General features: G+C 39.6%; 1 protein-coding gene across 2 annotated transcripts in view; it reads right to left on the reverse strand.

Annotated features, from left to right (window-relative positions):
* MAPKBP1 (mitogen-activated protein kinase binding protein 1) overlaps positions 1-23,834 on the reverse strand; it is an 88,982-nt gene that overhangs the window by 60,783 nt on the left and 4,365 nt on the right. Inside the window, exons 1-3 of one of the 2 annotated variants that reach the window (XM_032229241.1) lie at positions 22,588-22,670; positions 5,813-5,875; positions 4,735-4,792 (exon numbers count right to left, since the gene is read on the reverse strand). The gene's annotated coding sequence lies outside the window, so the exon portion shown is untranslated. Of the gene's footprint in view, positions 1-4,734; positions 4,793-5,812; positions 5,876-22,587; positions 22,671-23,834 lie in introns of those variants that run through there. The other variant, XM_032229232.1, reaches the window with a different exon arrangement.

Genomic DNA, 23,834 nt, shown 5'->3' on the forward strand with positions numbered 1-23,834 from the left:
AAACTACTTGAAAATGTGCAGAGGCCAATCTTAAGTGTGTAGACACAACAAAGTGCCTATTTCTTTAGAATTCTAATACTGCATACTTGGTATCATATTCTAGCTTCTGCAATTCACTGCAACCTATTCTCATTTTTGAGCAGCATAATTCTTTTTATCAGATATAAATTTGAAATACCTTCCATATCTCACCACTTACTTAACCTTGTCTAAGCTGCTGAAAAGTGCCACTGGTCGACCATCTTTTGAGTTGGTTGTAAAAGACTATTCCAAATATTTAACTTTGTTTCTAATTTTGATATTGCCTATGGGCTAATCAATAAACTAAACTACCTAACTTTGTTTCTAAACATATACTAAAGTACTACACTAATACCTGACTGACATGCTTTTCCACATCTCCTTGGGTGACAGAAGAATTAAGTTGCACAACAGCAACAAAAAGGAATATTAATGTCTTATGTTCAGCAAAGAACTGAACAGACAAAATATTTGTGAATTCCAGAATTCCAGATTTTTTCTTTAAGATTCTGTCTATGTGAAATCTAGGTATTCAAGGCTAACATAACCCTATCTGTTCATGCATTCAGAGCAATAAACAGGTTAAGGAGAGATGAAAGGAGACATAAAAGGCTATAACAGGTGATCGTCACAACCTGTGGAAATAAAAATATGGAAGAGGGAGAGAAAAAGAAGGCTGCCAATAAACTTCCAGGTTAGCTTAAGGTGTTGATTGTGTTTAAAGCCCTGTGTGATCTAGCATGTAGGGCCACTTTCTCCTAGGAGTATCTGCCTCACTAATAAAACCCACCAGAATGGGCTTGAGAGCCAGTGTGACATAGTGGTTAAAGCACCAGCTAGAAACTGGGAAACCCTGAGTTCTATGACCTGAATTATGCACAAATCCAGCTGGTTGACCTTTTAGGCCAATCACTTTCTCTTAGCCCTAGGAGCTAGGCAATGGAAAACCACTTCTGAAATTCTACAAAGCCGACTGCAGGGACATCAAGCAGTCTCCAAGAGTCAACACTGAATTGAAGGTCGCCCAAAAGGGCTTGCTCTGCCTCTTCACTCGTAGTCTGCTATCTTCACTGCCATCACAGAGACCATTTTTCTCAGTAGATGTTTCCCATCTATAAAATAATATTCTGCCAGATATCCAAATAGCTCCTGGCTTTCATAAAATCCATCAAATCATGGCTTTTTCATCAGGTTTTATAGTCTAGAGTGGTATTTGTCATTTCTGGTAACAGATGTTGACTTTTGCTCAGGGGTTGTTAAAAGGATTAGTTCCCCAGAACTGAATTCTGCCATATATTATTTTTATATAAATCATGCTTGCTGCTATTTTACTGAAATGTATATTGCATGTTTTTAACCCAATTTATAACACCCAGCCGAAGTCAGCTCTAATGGAAGAAGTGGGTAAGCTTATCAGAAATAAATTTATAAATAAAAATGGACACCGCCTAAAACATAAAATCTCCATTTGAAATGTACATTTCTGGAAATGATGTAATATATATATATTACTGGTATGTTAACTTATGTGGATGTCAAGGTCATATGCAAAATGTGGGTAATATAACTAAAATATTATATATTGAGTGGGTCAGGAGGAGGGCTGAGAAGATTTATACAGACCCCTCCCATCCTGGACATAATCTTTTTCAACTCCTCCCCTTGGGAGGAGACTACAGAGTATTGGATGCCAAAGCAACTACACACAGGGACAGTTTTTTCTCTCGCATCATCAATCTGCTAAACACCTAATTCTCACACTGCTGTCTCATATCTATGTATATGTAGTATGGGTATAATATTATCATTTATATCTTATTATCTTCTTTTCTCCCTCCGATGATGATGATGATGACGATTCTGTTCTTTGCATGTGCACTGAGAACACATTTGTACAGAGACAAATTCCTTGTGTGTCTGATCATACTTGGCGAAATAAAATGTTCTCTTCTGTTCTGTTCTGATCTGGTCTCCGACAATCTCTAAAGTCATCTTAAAAGATTCTTGTAATGGATAGCTTAAAATGTTCACATGTTTAGTCTGAGGTGGGAAATACATTTAAGGAATATACTGTGGATATATAAGAATAAGTTGGAGCAAGATGAATACTTATCTAACAGTGCAGTAAGAAAAGGAAAAAAAAAACATACCTCACCCCACAAAACTATCCTGAAGTATTAATTTCTAGCAGAAGCAAAGTCAACACTATAGGCAATCACTGCATGAGAGTGGAATGGGAAGAATAGTTGCCCTTAGCTTAAGGAAGAGAAGGAAGTGATGGAGGCACTGAATTCTACAGCCAACACCATGTAAGAGCTGAGCTGCCCAACCATGAAATCTCAGTGTTAACATTTATCCAATCCCTTGCCATTTAAAGTTCCTCTTCCCTATAGAGTGAACCGTTCCAGCCTCCTGCCGTTGTTTACTATATTGCCACTAAGCATAACTTTAAAAAAAAAAAAGAATAATGGATTGCAGTTATTACAGTGTTTATGAGGCATAGTCAAACAGAGTTAACAGTTAATTCCACTGATTTAAAGTTGGAAAATGTTCTGTACGGCTTCAAAACTCCAAAAGAAGATGAGCAGTCTGTTGCTTCAGAAGTCATGAGAGGCTAGAGGCTGAGCAGCCATCTGTCAAAGATACCGTTATTGCATCCAACTTTGTAAATCCTGCATTAAGCAAAGGCTGACCTCAAAGGGCCTTTCCAACTTAGGGTCTTATGTCCTGTGGCAAAATGTTCCGAGCATCAGATTCTCATGGAATAAGAGAAGCTCCCGCCTTGTCCTTAAGCGATCAGGGATACGTCGCTGCCCATTCTCAAGTCTAACATTGTAAATCCTGCACAATCATTCTTATGTTGACCCACTTACAAGCTTGCAGGTCACGTGACGAGCACTCGCATTCTACAGTTCATTGCTTGACTTGGTGGGAGTGGGGTGAAATCGCCCCTTGAATTCAATAACTGCACTCCAAAACATTCAAGATAATGAAGGGATTGTGTACACAGTCTATTAGTAAATCAGCTTCTTTGGACACACATGGCAGCCATCCAACAAGAGGCGGTCAACATTTTTGTGGGTTTCAAGCAAGCACCAATTCAACCTTCATTAACACACACAGTGGTAGTATTGTACGTATATCTGATCTACATCAGAAACTGAATACTGGCTTTTTCAGCTTTGTACTTTAAAAAAAAAAAAAATGAAAACTTTTGTTGCCAGCAACTAAACCCAGCGCTGCCAAATCTAAAGCATCAGCATCTTTGTTACTATATTCAATTCCCCCCCCCGCAAAAGACCTTCCCTCATAAAAAGTGTAAATGAGACTATACACATTGGCTTCTTTGTACCCCATCCGAAGCAGAAATCATCATCCTTTCGTTTTCTCCAATGAATTAACACATTAGGATTTGATTTGGAAGAGGTGCTTCAAAGCACATGGGAATGCAAGGCAAAACTGGTTTGCAGTCCAGTTAAATCTTCTGTATCAAATATGAAGTTCTGTAAAAGCTGAAGGCACACCGCCTTCAAAATGGTTTTGACCTTGCAGATCCATCTCTGTGGCTTCCCTGGTCTACATGGTCTCTCTCCAGCAGTTCTAACTGCAAAACAATCCCAAGTGAGCAACTAGCTTCCTTTCTATTTATCCAGCCACTTAAATCAGTATATATCCATAGATTAAGAATTTTCCTTCTATTTAATAAAACAAGACATTCTTAAAATATTTTAGTAATTATGTATTTGTAACTTCAGCAACCCTTCTTATTTTCCCCTGAATCTCATTTATGTATCCACAATAAGGTTTTTTTTTTTAACCTTTGTTCACAAGCCTTGCATTGGAGACCCCATGAATAATCAACAAAATGTGACCCTTGTACAAGAACCCATTGAACTATTAATGGTTCACCATTAAACCATATAGACCCCTGCAACACATTCTCACAGATCTAGCACAGATAATCTGGGGAGTATCCTTATGACAACAATGTCCTGATGACACTGGTTTGGGGACCTCAAAAACATCCTGGTGATATTGGGAGAAAAATAATTATTTTTCAAAGGGAAAACCTTTCCTGTTCTTGAAGGTTTAAAAAGAAATCAGTTGATTCGACAGAGGGATTAAATCAGCTCCAGCTCTTTATAGTTATAAGCTGTCTTGATGACTCTCCTAATACCTGCCTTCACTTGAAACTCTGTGCAGCCATAGCACTGAAGCTGTCAGCTGTCAACATTGTTCTTTCTGAGCATGCTGTTTCAAGTATACAGGCCTTTTTAATAGTGAGACTGTTGAGGAGCTGCCTAGATCCCATGCCCTTAAAATGATGCCTCCATCAGTTAAGCTTGTTCAAGAGTGAGGCTCAAATTGAGGTGGAAGGGTACACAGCAACTGGCTGCCACCATCTTTACCTTAGCTATCAATTGAAAATGGGGAGTTGGCAGTCATCCACACCTTCTTGTGGTTCCAAGTAGCTGGTATAGAGTATAGAATTCTGGTCTTTCAGGGTAGATGGGCAACAGCAATGTTACACACCTGGATCCCAGGCTCTTTCCTCCTGCCACGCAAAGCAAGGAGCTATTTTTTTTGTTGTAGCATGGCTCTCTCCCCGGGTCATGAGTAAGGCTTTTAAGTCATTCCTGCCTTAGTTGACTATTGAAATATGAAGGAATGCTTGGATTTCTGGCACATGAGAGCCATGTGATCCTAACTTACCTCTCCAGTAACCAGGTATTTTCCATCAGGAGAAAAAGCAAGGGCCGTAATAGTCTTCCTGTACAAAAGAATAAATCCTACTGTGAAATACTAAAAAAAAATCAATACAATATTGGCATTTTCAACTCAATAAAATAAGTAACGATAAGGCCATATACTTTCAGTGATGTTCCTGTACAATTCCTTGCACTATGACGGAAGGTTTTACAAGAGCCAAACACTACATCCTTATTTGCCTAGGTGTTGAAGCAACATAGCCTGTTGTATAAATATTTGTCTGCTAAAGCTTTTGAACATCAGACTATTCATTCATTCATTCATTCATTCATTCATTCATTCATTCATTCATTCATTCACTGAATTTCTAAGCTTCTCAACTTCAGAATAATTCTAGGCAGCATGAGGGGAAACACGGGAAAGCAAAACAAAATGGACATCTGTTAAGGTGGTGGTTGCTTTTGCATGCTTTTTCAACAGAGATGTATTCAGATGTTAGATCCGGGCAGAAGTCGTTTATGGAAAAAAGGCTTCAACAGCTCAGGCCTCCACAGCATTTCATAAAAAGAAAAAAACACAAAATTTCAATGTGCAACAGTCTACTCTGTAAATGCTTTAAGTACCTGAACTGCTTTAAGTACCTGAACTGCAGAATAATCTTACATTATTTTAAATTGCCCAAATTAAGAAATCGGCTGTTTAACCACAATTTTGTTCCCCACAATTATCATCACCATGACCTGATTTCTGGCATTCACAATGTAAGATATACTCAGGAGTTCAACATAAAGGAAATGCAGCATTCCACTTCTGTAATAAATTTCCAAAGAGTAGGAAAAAAAATTTGTGATCCCAATTCAACTGTTCCTATAAACTTGTTTGTTCTTTGTACACATTGTTCATGTGTGTGTGTGTGTGTGTGTGTGTGTGTGTGTGTGTACTTTAGATGCACTCTTTGTCCATTTTAGGTTATAAAAGTGAGACACAGTTCTTAATTAGGAAGATTATTGACAAATCCTCAACATTTACTTCGAGACCATATAAACAAGTCAATCATTGAAAACTCAGTGTTTTCACTTACCTGGAGCTGTTTAGAATATGATGCTGCTTGTTTTTCCTGGGGTTAAACAGCACAACAACACACCTGCAGAACAGGAATTGCAAAAGTTGAAAAAAGAAACATGGATAGAGCCTGCAATTTGGATTATTGAATATTGTATTTCCTTCTTCTGCAAAAACTGAAAGGTTACCTCTGAATACTTAAGAAAATTACTCTTCTGACAGGATCTTAAATATGGGGTATTTACTGGAATAGAAGTCTTATTCTATGTAACTAGGAGTTAATAGGAGTGATAATCTGCCAATATTATCCTGTAACCAGGAAATTCATGGCTCAAAAGTCACTAATGGCCAGCATGAAACAGGCTTAAATTTTGGCAGTCATCAATAATTGTAGTAGCTTTCTAAATGACTAGAAGTTAACTCGCCCACATTAATCCTGAATGGTATCTTCATGCATTCTGAAATAGTACAATGAGGTGTGATCCTTTGAATAGGTAAAATGTCAAAAGTTGCCCTGTGCTTCCCATGCATAAGAGGAAGAAGATGAGGGTCAGCAAGGAAGTTTTCCACCAAAACTATGGTCCACGTTGTTGTATCAGAAAAACTAAATCTATTATAAAAACGACTATCAAGTCTCAGTCACATTTTAAATGAAAATGTATTTTATTAAAATTGTTCATGACAGCACTGCATAATATCCTGGCATTCTATAGCCATATCTAATTAGTGTAGGCAACTTGTTTGCAGACAGTTATTAGCTTTCCATAAAGTTAGGGTTTTTTTAGGGCTTTACAGAACATACAAACTGGGGGGGGGGGGGAAACTTGTACAGAAACTTTCTTAACAAACTGCATTTTCACTCCAATATTGTCCATATTTCTTTCAGAAAAGCAGAAGTACAGTCTAAAAATGAAAACTTGTAAGGAGCAGCAGCTATCTTTAATCTGTTTTTGAAAGTTCCTCCTATATGTTATAAAGGAATACATGACTAGATATAAAAAATTTTCTAAAAACTATTCTGCTAAGGGAAAACAGGCTATTTTCTGTCAAAAATATTTTAGCACATCCATTACAGCAACATGATTTAGACTTCCATCCTTCTGAGGTTGGTAAAATTGGGGGGGGGGGCAATACGCTGACTCTGTAAACTGCTTAGCGAGGGCTGTAAAACACTATGAAGTGGTATATAAGTCTAAGTGCTATTGCTATGGAGAACAGTGCTTTTCAAATTTGTCAGCTTAGGACTTCCACTCCAGAATTCCCTCGCCAGCAATTCTGAGATTTGAAGTCCACATATCTTGTCAGGTTTGAAAAATACTGGTATGGGGTGATACTGAAACAAAGGCAGTTGAGGAGACTCAAAATATCATAACTGACTCTCAGCTGAGTATTAGACGTCAGGGCCGTGGCACTTCCAATACCCAAGCAAACCCACGAAATAAAAATAAATATAGAGTTAAAATGAAAACATCCAAATTGTGAAACGGCCGAGTTTCGGTCTTCCCACATGAGCTTTTGGGACACTAACAGGAAAGGCCATATGAAATGTCTGCATTCTCATGCAAGAACTGGGTATCTAGCATCCAGGTAAAGTATTCATTTATTCTGAAGTATAGGCCTCATCATGTGAAGATACATAAAAAGACTTCAATCAATCTGTTTTTGTTTGCTCACAGTTATTTGTGCAGCATTTTCTTGTCTTTCCCTTGGTTTTTAAACATTCTTTATTCTTTATGTTTATAAAATATACTTCTAGAAAGGGAGCACAGATTTGAGTCTGACACACAAAAGGTGAATCAGCATTATAAAAATACAATTTCGCTATAAGCTGGTGAAAGAGGTTCTCCTTAAGATGCCTACTGGCAATGTCACAATCTAGCTTCTATTATGGGCTCATTTTATGCTTATCTGTATGCAACCTTTTTATATTGAATAACAGTCACAATAGGCTTATAGCTTTTCAATAGCTTCTATATGAAAGCTCAAGAAAGGATAATTACATATAGTTAAAATAAGTGGACCTTCGAAAAGGTTGCATTTTTGCATTTCCATCTTAAAGCTAAATTTAGGAACAAAGCAGCAAAGGAATTGGACGTCAAAATCACAATTAGACTGAATCTGACTCATCCACCACAGCAATTCTAATAAACCGCTTCCTTCCAGCCTTATCTCCGTGACAGATTTCTTCTCCCCTTCTCATTGATTTCCCCCAAACCTGTGGTATTACAGGCATTCATTCTACTCCAGTTCAATCCTCTCTCACTAGCTCGATTTATTTAGTTTGGTTTGACAGTTTCCTTGCATTAAGCACTATTTTATTGACCTTGGCCCTACCAAAGCCATTTCTTTTTCTGTGAATCTTTTCACTAGAATCTTGTAGTAAAGCAGGAACAGTCAGATTGAGAGAAACCGACCTAGCAAAGGAATGAGTAAGTAGACCACATAGTTTCTTCTGCTTCAGTAGATTGAGATCCTTTTTCCTGACTAGATTTCCAACAAAGAATGACAGGCAAAAATATAACAAGGTGCCATATTATTATTATTTTTCAAAACGTTGTTGATGAAAGAGTTGTTCAGAAACAGATGTTATTATCTGAAAAGTCTTGCAAAGAATAAGAGACTAGCTGACCATTCCAGGGACTCTCTTCTTCTGAAATAGGGTATCAACCATCACAGATCTATCACATGCAACTCCATAATGTGATGTTGCATTTCCTCATTCAAGATAAGTGTGCAATTTGGGAAATGTCCTAGACCCACAGCTACTATTCAAACAGCAGACGGTAGCTGTGGCCAGGAGGGCCCATGATGTATGCCAGTTGTGTCCTTTCCTCAAGTGTGTGGCCCTTCAAATGGTTACTCATGCCCTAGTGACTTCATGATTGGACTATTTCAATCAGTACAAGGGACCATACATGCAACTGATGTTGAAAACCATGCAAACCTATTCTGAAAGGGCCCTATCCTGTGGAACAGAATCCTGTGGAGAGCCAAGGTGGCGCAGTGGTTAAATGCAGCACTGCAGGCTACTGCTAGATCAGCAGGTCAGCGGTTCAAATCTCACCGGCTCAGGGTTGACTCAGCCTTCCATCCTTCCGAGGTGGGTAAAATGAGGACCCAGATTGTTGGGGGCAATATGCTGACTCTCTGTAAACCGCTTAGAGAGGCCTGAAAGGCCTATGAAGCGGTATATAAGTCTACTGCTATTGCTATTGCTATTGCTATTATATCTGGCTCCATTCCCATGCTTGAAGTTAGAGGATTTGTGAAGAATCTATCAATTTATTTTCCATGCATGTTATTTCTATGGCTTTTTCTGGGCAGTCATGGTTCTTTAATTAATGTGTTCTTTTAAAAACTGTAAATTGCCTGGAGTCTTTTTGGAATTGGGTGGCCTCAAAATCCGATATGTAGGTCGGTAGACAGGCAGACAGGCAGACACATCTGCAACCCTCTTCTTAAGGTTGCAAAAGCTTTGAATGAAACCTAACCCTAATTCCAATTTAGGTAAAGCATGGCAATCCTAAATAGATTATTTATTGTCCTACATATGTAGCATATGCAGGTTTCCTTCCATGCAAGAGATGCATGAGGGAGGAGGAAGGCATATACTCTGTATTCTTCCTCTCACCATTATAGAATAAAGCATGGTAGAATTTCAAACTGCAGTGATTTATAAATATATTAGTAAGACCAAACAGTCTGTTAAAATAAAAAGTTACTTGGTATGCCTAAATTGTAGCAGTGGATTTACATTTTCTTCGTTTGCACATTTCCTGATACTCAGCCCTTCGGTTACTGCCAGCGTGACAGTAAACACAATTAATAGCTGGCATTTAAAAACACTTGAGAAGATACAGGGATTCATGGCACAAGGCTGAATGGCACTTCCTCAATGAACTCAGTGAAACAAGCTCTATTTGTTAGATGAATGATAATGAAAAGGAAGTGAGCAGGAAATAACTGGGGATTTCACAAGATAAGAATAAAAGGCACAAATGCTTTATTGTCAGCAATGGACATTCCCAGCTTATTAAGAAAGATGGGAAACCCTTGAATCTAACATAGTGATCACTTATGGAGGGATAACAGGACTAAGAAGCTTAGAAGAAAATAGAAAAAAGTCAAGCAGAGAGAATGGAAGACTCAAGGAATGTTATTCTAAGGTTCATGTCTGCAAGAAGAGATCTTATACCCTGGAGCGTCTGTATAAATTCCAGGGTATCACTATTGTGTCCATTGCTCTTCCGGGTACTGCCCATTGCTCACCGGAAACTGGAAGAGCAGCTCCCTGGTGCACATGCACACACTGGGAAGCTATACTTCCCGTTTCCGGCATGCACAGCCAGCTGGTCTTCGTGCGCACATGCACGTCGGAAGCTCAGCTTCCCAGCACACGCATGCACGCTGGGGAACTGCTATTCTGGTTTCTGGTGCTCCCACATGTGTGCACCGGGGAACTGCTCTTCCGGTTTCTGGTGCTCCCCCACCCACCCGCCCTCCCGCATTCCCATTTCATCACTTGGTGCCGAAAAGGTTAGCCAACACTGGTATAGGTAGTCCTCGACTTATGACTATAATTGAACCTTCAATGTTGAGTGTAAATCCTGACAGTTGTAAAGCAGGTCACTATGCCACCGTGCCCGAATTTACAATATTTTTTTTTAAGAGCCAGGTTTTTAAGATAAATAACTTTTGGCAAAACGATGGGTTGTACTTCAAGCAGTGAAAGTGTTTGGGATATACTTTGCAAATCCTCTGGCAAGGTCACTAATAAAAGAGGGGCGAGGGGAGTGGGTATGCTATAGGAACATATGGTTGGATAATAAAGTGATATGGGAAGTGGAGAAATCCTCAGCTCCCACTTTGCTTCTATTTTCTTCCCAAAATTTAATTGTGTTCAGTTAAGTAGAACAACTAAAGGTGGGAAGAGGCAATACGAGGTAAGTAAAGAAGCTACTATGAATATGTTTAAGTGTCCAAGACCGGATCAGTTATATATGAAATGCTTGAAGAAAACTTGGCAGTGTCTTTTTGGAGCACATTTCTGTGCTCTCTGAGAAATCATGAAGGACACACACATTGCTAGAGGACTGGAGAAGGGAAACGCAGTTCCTAGCTTCAAAAAGGAGGAAAAAGAGGACCAGAGGAATTACAAAGCAGTCAGCTAGATATTAGTATCAGAACAATGGAACAGATAATTAATATTCCCAATTTGAAAGCTCCAAAGTGCTTCTGTGTTAAAAGGATTTGTCAGTGACATCACCATTGCCTAGGTACAGGGGTCTTCAACCTTGGCCACTTGAAGACTTGTGGACTTCAATTCCCGGACTGGAATTGATTCAATTCTCCTTACCCCCACCATTCTACAATGTCAGTATTTATCCAAAGTAGACTAGAGAAATACTTAATAGGGATTTTTAAAAATTCAGTATTTCAGAAGCTATGGAATAACCTTTCAAAGAATTTTTTTCTAGAAATATTATAGCTGAGCACATCTTTAATCTCTGTTTCTCAAACTCTCCTCCATCTCCTCTGAAGCTTATTCAGTCCTTGAGCACCTCTATAGCTAGCCTTAATTCATAATTGTTCATGTATACATGAAATATCTTACTCAAACCCTGTTACTGTTTTATGAATTGGGATTTATGGATTGAGATACCAATTCCAAAAATGGAATTTTAACATAGTCTTCCTGATATACCATACACTTCAATACAATACAATACAGTAGCAGAGTTGGAAGGCACCTTGGAGGTCTTCTAGTCCAACTCCGTGCCTAGGCAGGAAACCCTATACCGTTTCAGACAAATGGCTATCTACCAAATAATACAAGGAAACAGGCCAAATAATAGAACAGTTACTGTTTCTGAGCAGCTTTCCCTCAAAATAATGTTAGGGTGAGAAAACCATGAAGCCATGCGCTTCTCAAAAAACAATTTCCATATTTGACCAGTGATGGCCTTTTGTCAAGGGGCAATCAATCAATCCACTTGATTGTTGAAAGATAAGAATATCAACCTAATGGCAGGCTACATTTTTTGCACGTGAAAGGATCCAGGTTCTGCCACTGGCAATTTTCATTAACAAGATTTCAGTAACCGATGCCCCCAAAATGTTTCCCAGAACTTTAAAAAAATGTTGTCAATAGGAAGAGATAATCTATTGAGCCAAAGTCATTGGCTTGTTACAATTATATGGGCATGGCTAGTCTAGTGAAGAGAAGAACCAGGGGAGTCAATCAAGATCAAGTGAGATACTAACACCCCGCTATAAAGCCTTAGTAAGACCACACCTAGAATACTGCATCCAGTTTTGGTCACCACACTATAAAAAAGATGTTGAGACTCTAGAAAAAGTGCAGAGAAGAGTAACCAGGATGATTAGGAGACTGAAAACTAAAACACATGAAGAATGGTTACAAGAACTGGGCATGGCTAGTCTAGTGAAGAGAAGGACCAGGGGAGACATAATAACAGTGTTCCAATATTTGAGGAGCTGCCACAGAGAGGAGGGGAGTCAAGCTATTTTCCAAAGCACCTGAAGGCCAGACAAGAAATAATGGATGGAAACTGAACAAGGAGAGATTCAACCTGGTAATAAGGAGAAATTTTCTAACAGTGAGAATGATCAAGTAATGGAACAGTTTCCCTTCAGAAGTTGTGGGAGCTTCATCACTGGAAGCTTTCAAGAAGAGACTTGACTGCCATCTGTCAAAAATGGTGTAGGGTCTCCTGCTTGGGCAGGGGGGTTGGACCTACAAGGTCCCTTCCAATTCTGTTAATCTGTTAATATACTTTTCTGGTACATATGGCTTGTTTTAGAATGGAATATCTTTTACCAAACATAAACTCATTCACTGTTTTCATTTCTTCCAAACTGAACATCACTCATCTAGACTTCCATCCAGCAATATGTTTCTTTAGAGATGCCAATTACTTTCTAATATTAAGGAACAGGCAGACAGGTAATCCCAAATCCATATTTTAAATAAAGCATATATGTTAAGCAATTATTTTAAGAAAGAGGTTTAAAATCACATTATCAAACTACCTAGAATAAGCTCAGTAAATGAAGAAGTGTTATGGGAAGATACTTCCATGAAGTTCTAATCCCCAACCCACTCTGTTGTTCACTGAGTAGCACTGAGCAGCAAAGCTACATTAGAAAACACTGGTTTGTTTTATACAACCATCACTTCTGCTGCTTTGTAAGTAAACTTCCTTTCCCCATTCAAATGAAGCAGAAGCAAAAGGATTCCACTCCAGTTTGCTGTCAATAGATCCATTTTATTTGGAATTGGTCAGAGGCCATTCTTTCTCTTTGCTATAGTCCAGACTAGAACACTGACAGTGTGTGATGCTTTCCTTGGGTGCAGAGTAAAATGTTATTCCAATTCCTGCATTCTTCCACGAATGAAAGGGTTTCTATTGCCTCTGATTTATTTGGGAGAGAAGGAATCACAGAAGGGAGAGAACAAGGAACTCATTGAAAAAAAGTAATCATAAAAAAATAAATGCAATCTCTGTACCACAGTTCAGAATCCAAAAAAGTCAATACTTGTTTTTAAAGATCTTTTGTCCATACAACAGACTCCAGACGAGATCTGTATCTCAGAAAAGAACAATGATAAAAGATTAGGAACTACTTTGGATGTATAGGCAATGTGAAAGGAATATCATGATTGCACATCACATGAAGTGTAAAGATTTTTCTTAAATCCATTCCTGAAATCCAGTTATCCCACTCTGATTCTCATCCTAAACAAGCTGAAATAAAACGCCTTAAGCTGCTATTGTTTTCCTGGAACTGCAAAAGGAAAGGGAATGTTAGACTCTGGGCTTCTAGCAATTATTGACTAGTAAACTTCAGTTTAGTGGATCACTTGTTGTACATTGTGTTTCCTACCGTCTTACAAAAATAAAGTGAATTACAGCATGTTACTTTGTCATATTTTAATCTTGGAAATATGCAGTTATTACTTTGTCTTAATTATTAGGGATAACCCACAAATATTGTAATAAATAATAAAATTAATGTGACTTTGCTAAAAGAGCAAGTGATATTTATTGTACTCTTTTTCAGATGCCAGGGAAATCAACACAAACCAAAATATTCCCAGCACTAGGAATATTGAGTTAGTGCAGTGGAATTATTATTTTGAGTCATCGATTGTTTTAAGAGAGCCATTGTGCAGAGGTAGTAAATTATGCTTTTCATTTTTAGATAAACATGCCACATTTCCCTCAAGTATTCAAGGTAATATACTTTACAATTCTTCTTATTTTGTCCCATGTTCACCATGCTCTAAGGTAAAATTCAGTATAATGTGTTTACATTATGATCAACACTCCCTTCTCTAAAAGAGAAGGACTTATTTGCTTTGATATAAAAATAATAACTATCCAGTAATGGGCAGAAAAACTTGGTTTCATGCATTGCAGACATAAAAAAAAACAAATTACTTCAAGGCACACCATTTTTAAGGTTTAACCAGTGATCTTTTAACTTCAAAAACTGCATGCAATTTTATTTCTTGTCAATCTAAACAATGTGATAAAGGTATCTAATTCAAATTAACTGCCCTAATTGTTTTTTTTAAATATATATTTTGAGTATTACTGGAAAAAATCTTGTGAAGGTCGGTTAATAGTATCACTTTATTTTATATATATGGTCCTTTGGTAATGGCCATTTATTCAGTGATCTTTCAGGCTTACAACAACAACCATTGAGCAAGTGATTCTTACGACTTCTCCTTGACCTTCCAGCCATCACAGCAACCCTGAAGTGAATTGGAGGCAACCTGGGCACTTGGCAACTGGCTTGGATTTCATACATCATTCAGGTGATCATGGTTTGTGATCTGTTGTGGCCCAGCAGGTGCTGTTGGAGCTGCCACCAGACTCCGACAATAAGGGGCCCTCTGAGTCGGCTCTGGAGGATCCTGATCAGGGTTGTGATTCTGAGCAGGGCGCAGAGAGGTGGTTGGCCACCAGAAGGCACCTGAGCCTTGGACCAGTGGGGAGGAGACAAGGGAGAGTGAGCCGGAGGTGAGTTGTAGTTGTTGTAGTGAGTTGTTCCTGGATGCACGCCATCGAAGAGTTACTAGGCATCAGGAACAATTACGCAATTGGAGGTGATTGCACTCAGCTGGTGGTCATTAGGCTCCTCTCCAGACTATAAAAAGCTACTTGTGCACACGCCCCTCTTTGCAGAAGTCAACGCAGGATTGAATACTGTGAGCTTAGCAGGCTGGATTGCTGCCAAGCCTTATCTGTGTTTATTGCTGCCGGAGTTTGTCTGAGTTGCTGCCAAGGTCCTTATCTGTTTGTTATGCTTGGCTTTCAGCCACCGAGGTTTTGGTTTCTTGCTATTAAAATACATTCAAGTTAAGCTTGTCTCGGCAGTCATTACTGGACGGAGGAGGGGGTCAGAACAGTGACCTATCCCTGCTGGCTTCCCACAAGCAAAGTCAATGGGGAAACTAGCAAAAGGTCAGAGATTGTGGGCACCCACGATCCTCGTTTAATGACCAGTGGAGATTAATTTAACAATGGTAACCAGGGACTTCCACCACTAAGCAGCACAGTCACCTGACATCACACTTTAACATCACATTGCTTAATGACAGAAATCCCAGTTGCTATTATCATCATTAAACTAAAACTGCCTGTGCATTGTCATTTTAGCTTAAGAAGCCTTAAATAATCCCCAATGATGGCTATTTCTAATTGCCTTTTAAAATATTTCCTTTCCTTTGAGTCAGAGCTGGACAACATATTCCCAGCTATTTAAGAAACACATCACAAGAAAGACACTCACAAGTTAGTGTCTCTGCTTGAAGCCTGATTCTCTCCAAGCTGCCCACTTTTCGGCCCTCTCAGGCACAGGCAGGCGACAGCAACAGTGTTTTGCTTGATTTTCAGCTATGTAAGATGCCTGCACGTATTTTGAGTGACACCCAGTCTTTATAGGGATAGCAATTTCATAAGACTGAAAAGCCTTATCTGAGAACATGCTGTGCACAGCATATAATTTGACTAAGAGGTCGTTTTTTCCATTTATCCAATGTTTTGCGTCCTGCCATTTATGTAGTCATCTACGTGGCAGGAAAAAATGAAAAGAGAGGAGGCTCTGGAGTGAGAAACATGCAGTTTCAAAAGGGAATTTATGAATTCAGGAAAGAAGAGAGGGAGGGAGGGAGGGAGGGAGGGAGGATAGGGGCAGGGGAAAGAGAGAAAAGAAAGAGAGAGAAGGAGGGATAGAGAGAGAGAGAGAGGGAGGGAGGAAGCAAGGATGGAAGGAGAGGGGCAGGGGAGAGAGAGAAAAGAAAGAGAGAGAAGGAGGGATAGATAGAGAGGGAGGGAGGAAGGAAGGAGAGGGGCAGGGGAGAGAGAGAGAAAAGGAAGAGAGAGAAAAAGGGACAGAGAAAGAAAGAAAGGAAGGGAAAAAAAGAAAGAAAGAAAGAAAGAAAGAAAGAAAGAAAGAAATTGTCATTCAACATTTGGCATGATTTACTCTTTACTATAGTATATTTAAATATGTGCTGAGCAGATTTTTTGGCTGGAGAAATACAGAGTGATATCTGTTCCCACATCCTACCACTTAGCTTGGCTGTGACACAGATGACTGTCATTTTCCATGAAACTTGGCTCAGAAATGATAAGCAAAATATCTCTTCAGTTTAGAAAAAGCAGATCCTGAAAGTCTATGACTCAGGAGTACAGGGCTCATCCAGTTCATGTGGTTTAATTCAAATAATCAAATCGAAAGAATAACCAGGGTGATGATAAGAGTTAGAAGGAAAAGATTATTGACATTCTGCCACTCCGTGACCCGTCAAAACCGCGGTCCACAAAAGCGCGCTCGACGAAAGCGCATATGTGACGTCATCACAGCGCAACGAAAAAAATTAAAAATTGAAATAAAAATAAAATTAAAGCAAGCCGATTCACATAAAGGTAAGGGTTAGGTTTAGGGTTAGGGTTAGGTTAAGGGTTAGGGTTAGGTTTAGAGCGTTAGGGTTACGTTTAGCGTTAGGTTAAGGGTTAGCGTTAGGTTTAGCGTTAGGTTAAGGGTTAGGTTTAGGGTTAGGTTTAGGGTTAGGTTAAGGGTTAGGTTTAGGGTTAGGGTTAGGTTTGGGGGGGTTAGGGTAAGGTTTTCGCTTTAATTTTACATTTATCGATCACAGCGCGATGTTTTCGTCGCGCTGTGATGACGTCACGTACGCGCTTTCGGCGAGCGCGCTTTTGTCTACCGCGGTTTTGTGGTGGAACCCTGCACTCAACTCAGCAGGTTTGCAGTTCATGCTGGCAACATTTGCTTAAGAGGGGAAGATCTTACGCTTTCAAAGTCCAATGATACCCAATAATGGTAACCTGTTTTTTGGTTATACCCAACAGGCACCATGACATAACATGACATCTTCAGAGGCTGGATAACTTAAAGGCTGCAAACTAAAGTCCAAAGGCACATGTGACAGAGAAGCTGCATTTATGGAGAGCAGCCTCTCCTAGAACTCTTGGCCTGTATTCACCCACTTCCCAGCCAACATGACCAAAACTCCCTTCCAACAGATTTGGAAGACGCCCAACTAGGGGAAGCTAATCTTAATAGTCTGAATCATTATATCAGATTACAATGCTGTGCACAATATAACCTCTACTTGGTGCTGAGAAGTAAGGACAGATTCTTTTAATGAGAATGCCTGCAGGATCTCTCAAGAGGACAAAGCACTAGGAACCTCTCTCTCATAAGGTATAACAATTGTACTATTTTCTTTAAGGCTTTTCTCAGGGTCAATATCAAGTGTTTCACCAGGTTCAGCAACTAGACTGCATCCCTATCACCATGTCCCCAATCAAGATGCTAACACACTTTCTCCTGGATTCAGGGCTCTGGGTCTTTTAAATCAGGCTGACCTCTAGACCGGCAGATTTCTTAAACATCAGCACAGCAACAACAATAACCAAATTTCTATTTTTCTTTGTAAGCAATCACAACCCAAAATTATTCCTCAACCGCTGTCTCTTTCCACCTTTCTGCAAACCCATTCAATAGTTTCACCCATTCTAATACCAAGACATTATATGTTCGATTGCAAACAGCATGGAAAGGCAACATTTTAGTCCCTTTATCTACTTGTTGTAAGGGAGTGGGGGAATGCAGGGAGTAGAACAACGATACAAAGTGGAGAGGATTGATCACAAAAATGGACAGAGCTGTATTTTTCCATTTCTTCTTTATTTGGAGTTGTACAAATGTGGTGGTTTTTTTCCCTTTAAATCGTTTCAAACCCCTATGAAAGCTTATACTGTGTTTTTCATTATATTCCAAACAATATTAGTAGGTGACCGAAATTAGACACAAAACAGCCCTAGTCTTATAAATTGCTAGGGCTTAACTTGAGTCTAACCAGGCAGATTATAAATTGTCAGCTACGGCATGTAAAACATTTACCTGAAGGAGGAGGTGGTGAAGGATGGTGAACAACTTGGGGGAAAGGGGTTCCATAAGTATATGTGGCTTTTCCTGAAGCAAATGTTTACAGCCTTGCTATTTTTACTTTTTTAAAGATACGTATTAAGTAAATTGAGCTACAAAGCATCTGACTCGGAATTCGGAATGGATGAGTTTCTCCTCTTTACGTCCTTTTACTCTTCAGTAGTAACCTCTGAGGAGTTTTAGTTTTGTTTTACTTCTTGTTTCTAGGATACAGAGCCTCAGCAGCAACATCAACAAAACACACACATAAGCATGTGGCAAGATCGGGACAAACTGCAAGAGGGCAACGAGAATACTTTGGCCTGTTAAAATAAAATATTGTATAAATAAATAAAAGAAGCTTAAGGCTTTCCATCCTTATTAAATCTGAATATGGTGTGAGGGTTGAGAGATTGTTTTCACAAACTTGCTGAAGGTTTCTTCCCATTCATAGCCTAGATTGTATATACAAAATAAGGGAAACGAGGCAGTTGAAAGGCTTTCTAAGGTGAACTGCAAACTACTTCCCTTTTTTCACCAAGAAAGGAAAGAAACAGAAGTTAGAGATGAACACACAGACTAGGAGTAAACAAAAAGTGGTTCAAGAGACACATTCTGTTGTTTAACACATGAGCTGTGGCTCCTGAGTCAGGAGATGAAACCCCACATGTTGTAGCTTATGGCAGCTCCTTGATGTGTTGATAGAACTAAAGCTTTCGTTATGCATCCCATTGCAGGACTGAAGTTAAGACTTCACCACCAGTCCAATAAATCCCTTCACCTCAAGTAGCCCAATGTCTTAGGCCAGTCCAGGATAGGTGGGCCAATTCTTGGGTTGCAGATACTGCTGAGAATAAAAGGAATTTATCTCACATGCGGAAAAGAGATTTACTAACTGAACTTATCGAAAATGATCCTGTCTACAAGATGATTTTAAAAGATCTGCTTATGGCCCTACCTTAGCAAGAGGGTGAGATGAGCATGGGGCACAAAGAAACATTGCCCCGTGTCATGGAATATGCTCTCCCCCTCCCAGAAAGGCTTAGTTCGTTCCCTTTTGGCATTCAGGATGGCACAGAAAGTTCTTCTTGCAGAAAGACATTCTATACAACTCCGATGGCAATAAAATGAAATTCAATTTAGAGAAAAGTAAAGTCTTACACTTTGGCAAGAAAAACCAAAAGTACACATGTATAGAGTGGGTGAAACCAGGCTTAATAGCAGTAACTGTGAGAGGGATCTTGTAGTCTTAGTGGTTAAATATGAGCCAGCAGCGTGCAGCAGCAGCCAAAAAAGCCAACACAATCTTAAACTGCATTAATAGAGATACAGTCAAGATCAAACTGGCAGACGAGATCTCAGAACGACTGAACTATATCTTTCAGAGATCCTGGAGCACCGGGGAACTGCCAGAGGACTGGAAAAGAGCTGATGTGGTTCCCATCTTCAAAAAAGGGGGGAAAAAGATCCAGGAAACTATAGACCTATCAGCCTGACCTCAATATCAGGAAAGATTCTGGAAAAGATAATCAAGCAACAAATTAGCGAAGACCTAGAAGTACCAGGGGAGACATGATAGCCGTGTTCCAATATTTGAGGGGCTGCCACAGAGAGGAGGGGGGTCAAGCTATTTTCCAAAGCACCTGAAGGGCAGACAAGGAATAATGGATGGAAACTGACCAAGTTTCAACCTAGAAATAAGGTCAAATTTTCTGACAGTGAGAACAACCAACCAAACTGAACAGCTTGCCTTCGGAGGTTGTGGGAACTTCATCACTGGAGACTTTAAAGAAGAGATTGGACTGCCATTTATCAGAAGTGGTGTAGGGTCTCCTGCTTGGGGGGGGGGGGGGCGCTGGACTAGATGATCCACTAAGTCCCTTTCAATTCTGTTAATCTGTATCTAGGCAGCCTTTGCCATTATAGGTTTATTTCATGGCTATGGAGGCATTACTGGCAAGCTTATCCTTTATCAAGAACCTTAGGATTAGTCATTAGTCATGATGGGATCAATGTTTTATCTTTAATGCCTTTATATTGTGATACACACTTGACTGTTTGAAGAAGGTGCAGAAATTTTGTAAAATAAATAAATCAAGGAACCAGGATATATGACATTATATAAAATACAGTGAATCCTCGATGATCACAATTGAGCCCAAAATTTATGTCGCTAAGTGAGATATTTGTTAAGTGAGTTTTGCCACTTTTTATGATGTTTCTTGCCACAGCTGTTAAGTGAATCACGGCAGTTATTAATAACATGGTTGTTAAGTGAATCTGGCCTCCCCATTGGCTTTGCTTGTCAGAAGGTCTCAAAAGGGGATCACGTGACCCCGGGACACTGCAACTGTCATAAACATAAATCAATTGACGCATGTCCAAATTTTGATCACATGACCATGGGGATGCTGCAACGGTCGTAAGTCTGAAAAATGGTTGTAAGTCACTTTTTTCAGTGCTGTTGTAACTTTGAATGGTCACTAAATAATCTGTTGAGTTGAGGACTACCTTAAAGGGGGAGTAAAAGCAAATCTAGCCAGCATACTAAAAGGCAGAGACATAACCCTGACAATAAAAGTGTGTATAGTCAAGGCTATGGTTTTCTCAATTACAATGTATGGCTGTGAAAGCTGGACCATAAGAAAGGCTGAACGGTAAAGAATTGAGTCCTTTGAACTCTGGGGCTGGGGAAGACTCCTGTGAGTCCCTTGGACTGCAAGGCAATCAAACCAGTCAGTCTTAGAGGAGATCAACCCTGACTGCTCTTTAGAAGGCCAGATCCTGAAGATGAAACTCAAGTACTTTGGTCACCTAATAAGAAGGAAGGACTCACTGGAGAAGAGCCTAAGGCTGGGAAAGTTTGAGGGCAAAAGAAGATGGGGACGATAGAGAACGAGGTGGCTGGATGATATCCCCGAAGCAGTAGGTGTGAACTTAAATGGACTCCAGAGGATGGTAGAAGACAAGGCCTGGAGGAACATTGTCCATGGGGTGGCGATGGGTTAGATACAACCTCGCAACTAACAATAACAAGAAGCAGGACAGGGGAAGAAAAAGAAGTAATATCATGGAAAAGGTAACTTTGCAGTGACTACCTGCAAAGATAACCCAACAGAGACCAAGGAGATGGAGAGGAGAACAGGTTAATCTAAAAAAAGAACTCATTCAACCCAAGGAGAAAGAAATAGACAGAACTACCAAAGCCTTGAGAAGGAAACATAGCCAGCCTGTGCTGTCTTCTTCCAAGGACCCATAGCCTCACTGTAGACATTAGGTCCTTCTGTTGCTCTTGTATTACTGGGAGGGGGGTTATGTGTGTACGTGTGTATGTGTCTGTGTGTAATCTGTTCTTTCCGCTTTGAAAGGGCCTGGTGGTTCTTTACAGAGCCTCGGAGGATCTTGTGAGATAAATCTGTGCAGGCCCTCCTATTCACAGAGGGCCCTGCAAAATGTATGACATCAGGTTAGAAGTAATGTAGCTATTACAAAGAAAAATGAAGCTTTAAACCAGAATGGGAGGAAGATTTGGCTTTTGTGGTTAAAGGAGACCAGTACTTTCAGGGTTGCTCACTCACTACCGGCCAAGAGCTCTTATGAAGCAAGACATTGAAAAATGTTCCTCTCAATATCCTCTTGGATCGCAATGAAACACACACTCACCCGGAGGGGGGGGATGACTTTTTAAAACCCAAGGAATAAAGTCAGCATTCACTGTACAAACTGCTTTATTACTTTTATGCTATTAATGCGAAATTACAATTGAACGGCACACGTTGCATGGTTCTTGGACTACTGAACACTGTGGTCTGTGGCTTTATCGCTGCTGGCATGGACAACTAAAACACAAGAGAGGGAACCATGTTCAGATCAATGGTCCTTGCCTAAAGCTGAAATAAACAGATTCTTCCTGGGTCATTTAACACATTTTGAATTTAGAAAAAAAAATATCACAATTTATAACTACCATGTTTCCTTGAAAATAAGACAAGGTCTTATTTTCTTTCGACCCTCATGGCTGCTACTATACTGCAATATCTTTGGGGATGGTTTATTTTCATGGGAGGGCTTATTTTAGTGCATGCACTGAAAAGCCCGATTGGGCTTATTATCCAGGGAGGTCTTATTTTGGGGAAAACAGGGTAAGTAAACACAAACATGCGATAAATTATTAAACTGAAATCTCATGAAGACATGCCACATGGATCTGGATAATTCACAGCAAGCGTTAGAGGTCTCTGTCATCATTAGATCTCATTATCATTTTCTAAGTACAGACAAGAAAAGGCAAGAAGGTGAAGTACCCACCTGGCAACCAACAGAAAGGACAAGCCCCATAACAGCAACAATGCTAAGGGCACGAGAGATTTTCATTTGTTCTGCCAACTTTCAACACCTCCTCCTGCTGATGTTGATTTAAAACACTAATCTTTTAACTCAGCAGAGGAAGAGCTACACTATGCACCAATTACAGCGGACTAAAATTGCATTCAAATTACAGGTTCAATCTTGAGTCAAATCTCAGGCTGGCTGTCCTGATAGGACATGCCACGCAGAGTGCCATCCCCCAAGCCAACGTTACAGGAGCTGGGAACCTTCTCTGGTGTTAGGCATTTCACAATTTTTGAATTCTGAAAGAGAAATCTAACTTGCACAGTTAGATTTATTAGGATTGGGGTTTCTGTTTTGGAACAGATCAATTCAGCAGACGCCAAATGGCATTTAACATCAGCATTTATCAAACAGATAAAGGAAGGGAAATTTAAAAAGACATTCAGAAGCAAATTACAAGATTTTGATATGGTCCTCCTGTGAGATTTGAGCCTTTAATTCTTACCAGGGTCCAACAATGTTAATGAAAATGAATGTGAGTTTCCCAACAACTCTGCTGTAAAAATAATGCTTCTTACAAACTTTGGCGCTGAGTTGAAATAGCAAATAGAGTTGAATCTCAGGCCTGCCTTGTACTGGCAGTTTTTAATAAAAGTTGAGTCAACTAATGGGATATCTGGAGTGGAACAGAGCAGAACTAAGACATATGCAAGAACCATAAGGAAGGCATCCATGTGGTGTCAAGCATACTGTGCACTGCTCCAGTCAGCAAAATGCATATTACTCCAAGAACAAGCAATCCAGCAAATTTTATTCACCATGCAGAGGAAGGCTGCAGAAAGAAAACCCCATAGTCAGTTTCACAACAATGCCAAGGAGATTTCTGCACCCTGCCAAGAAGGTATAATTCCTTGTGAATATGAGAAAACAAACTGACCCTGCAATTCAATTAGGGCAGCAAACTATTTGTCTTTTTATGCCTTGACAGTGGCTATGCCCTCAGCAACATAAAGCAGCCCACCATAATGGACAAGTAACTATTTAGCCAAATCACATTGCAGAGTTTATGAATCATGATCTCTTTATCCAAATTTAGAAAGTTGATTTATGTATTTGTTGGACTTACACTTTGGCATTACCAGTCAGGCAGAATTTAATATTACTGTAAAGGGAGATTATGAAGAAACTAATTTTGCTTTAACTCATCACCAAGACATACAAGA

The sequence above is a fragment of the Thamnophis elegans genome, chromosome 1 (genome assembly GCF_009769535.1).
Source record: "Thamnophis elegans isolate rThaEle1 chromosome 1, rThaEle1.pri, whole genome shotgun sequence".
NCBI lineage: Eukaryota > Metazoa > Chordata > Lepidosauria > Squamata > Colubridae > Thamnophis > Thamnophis elegans.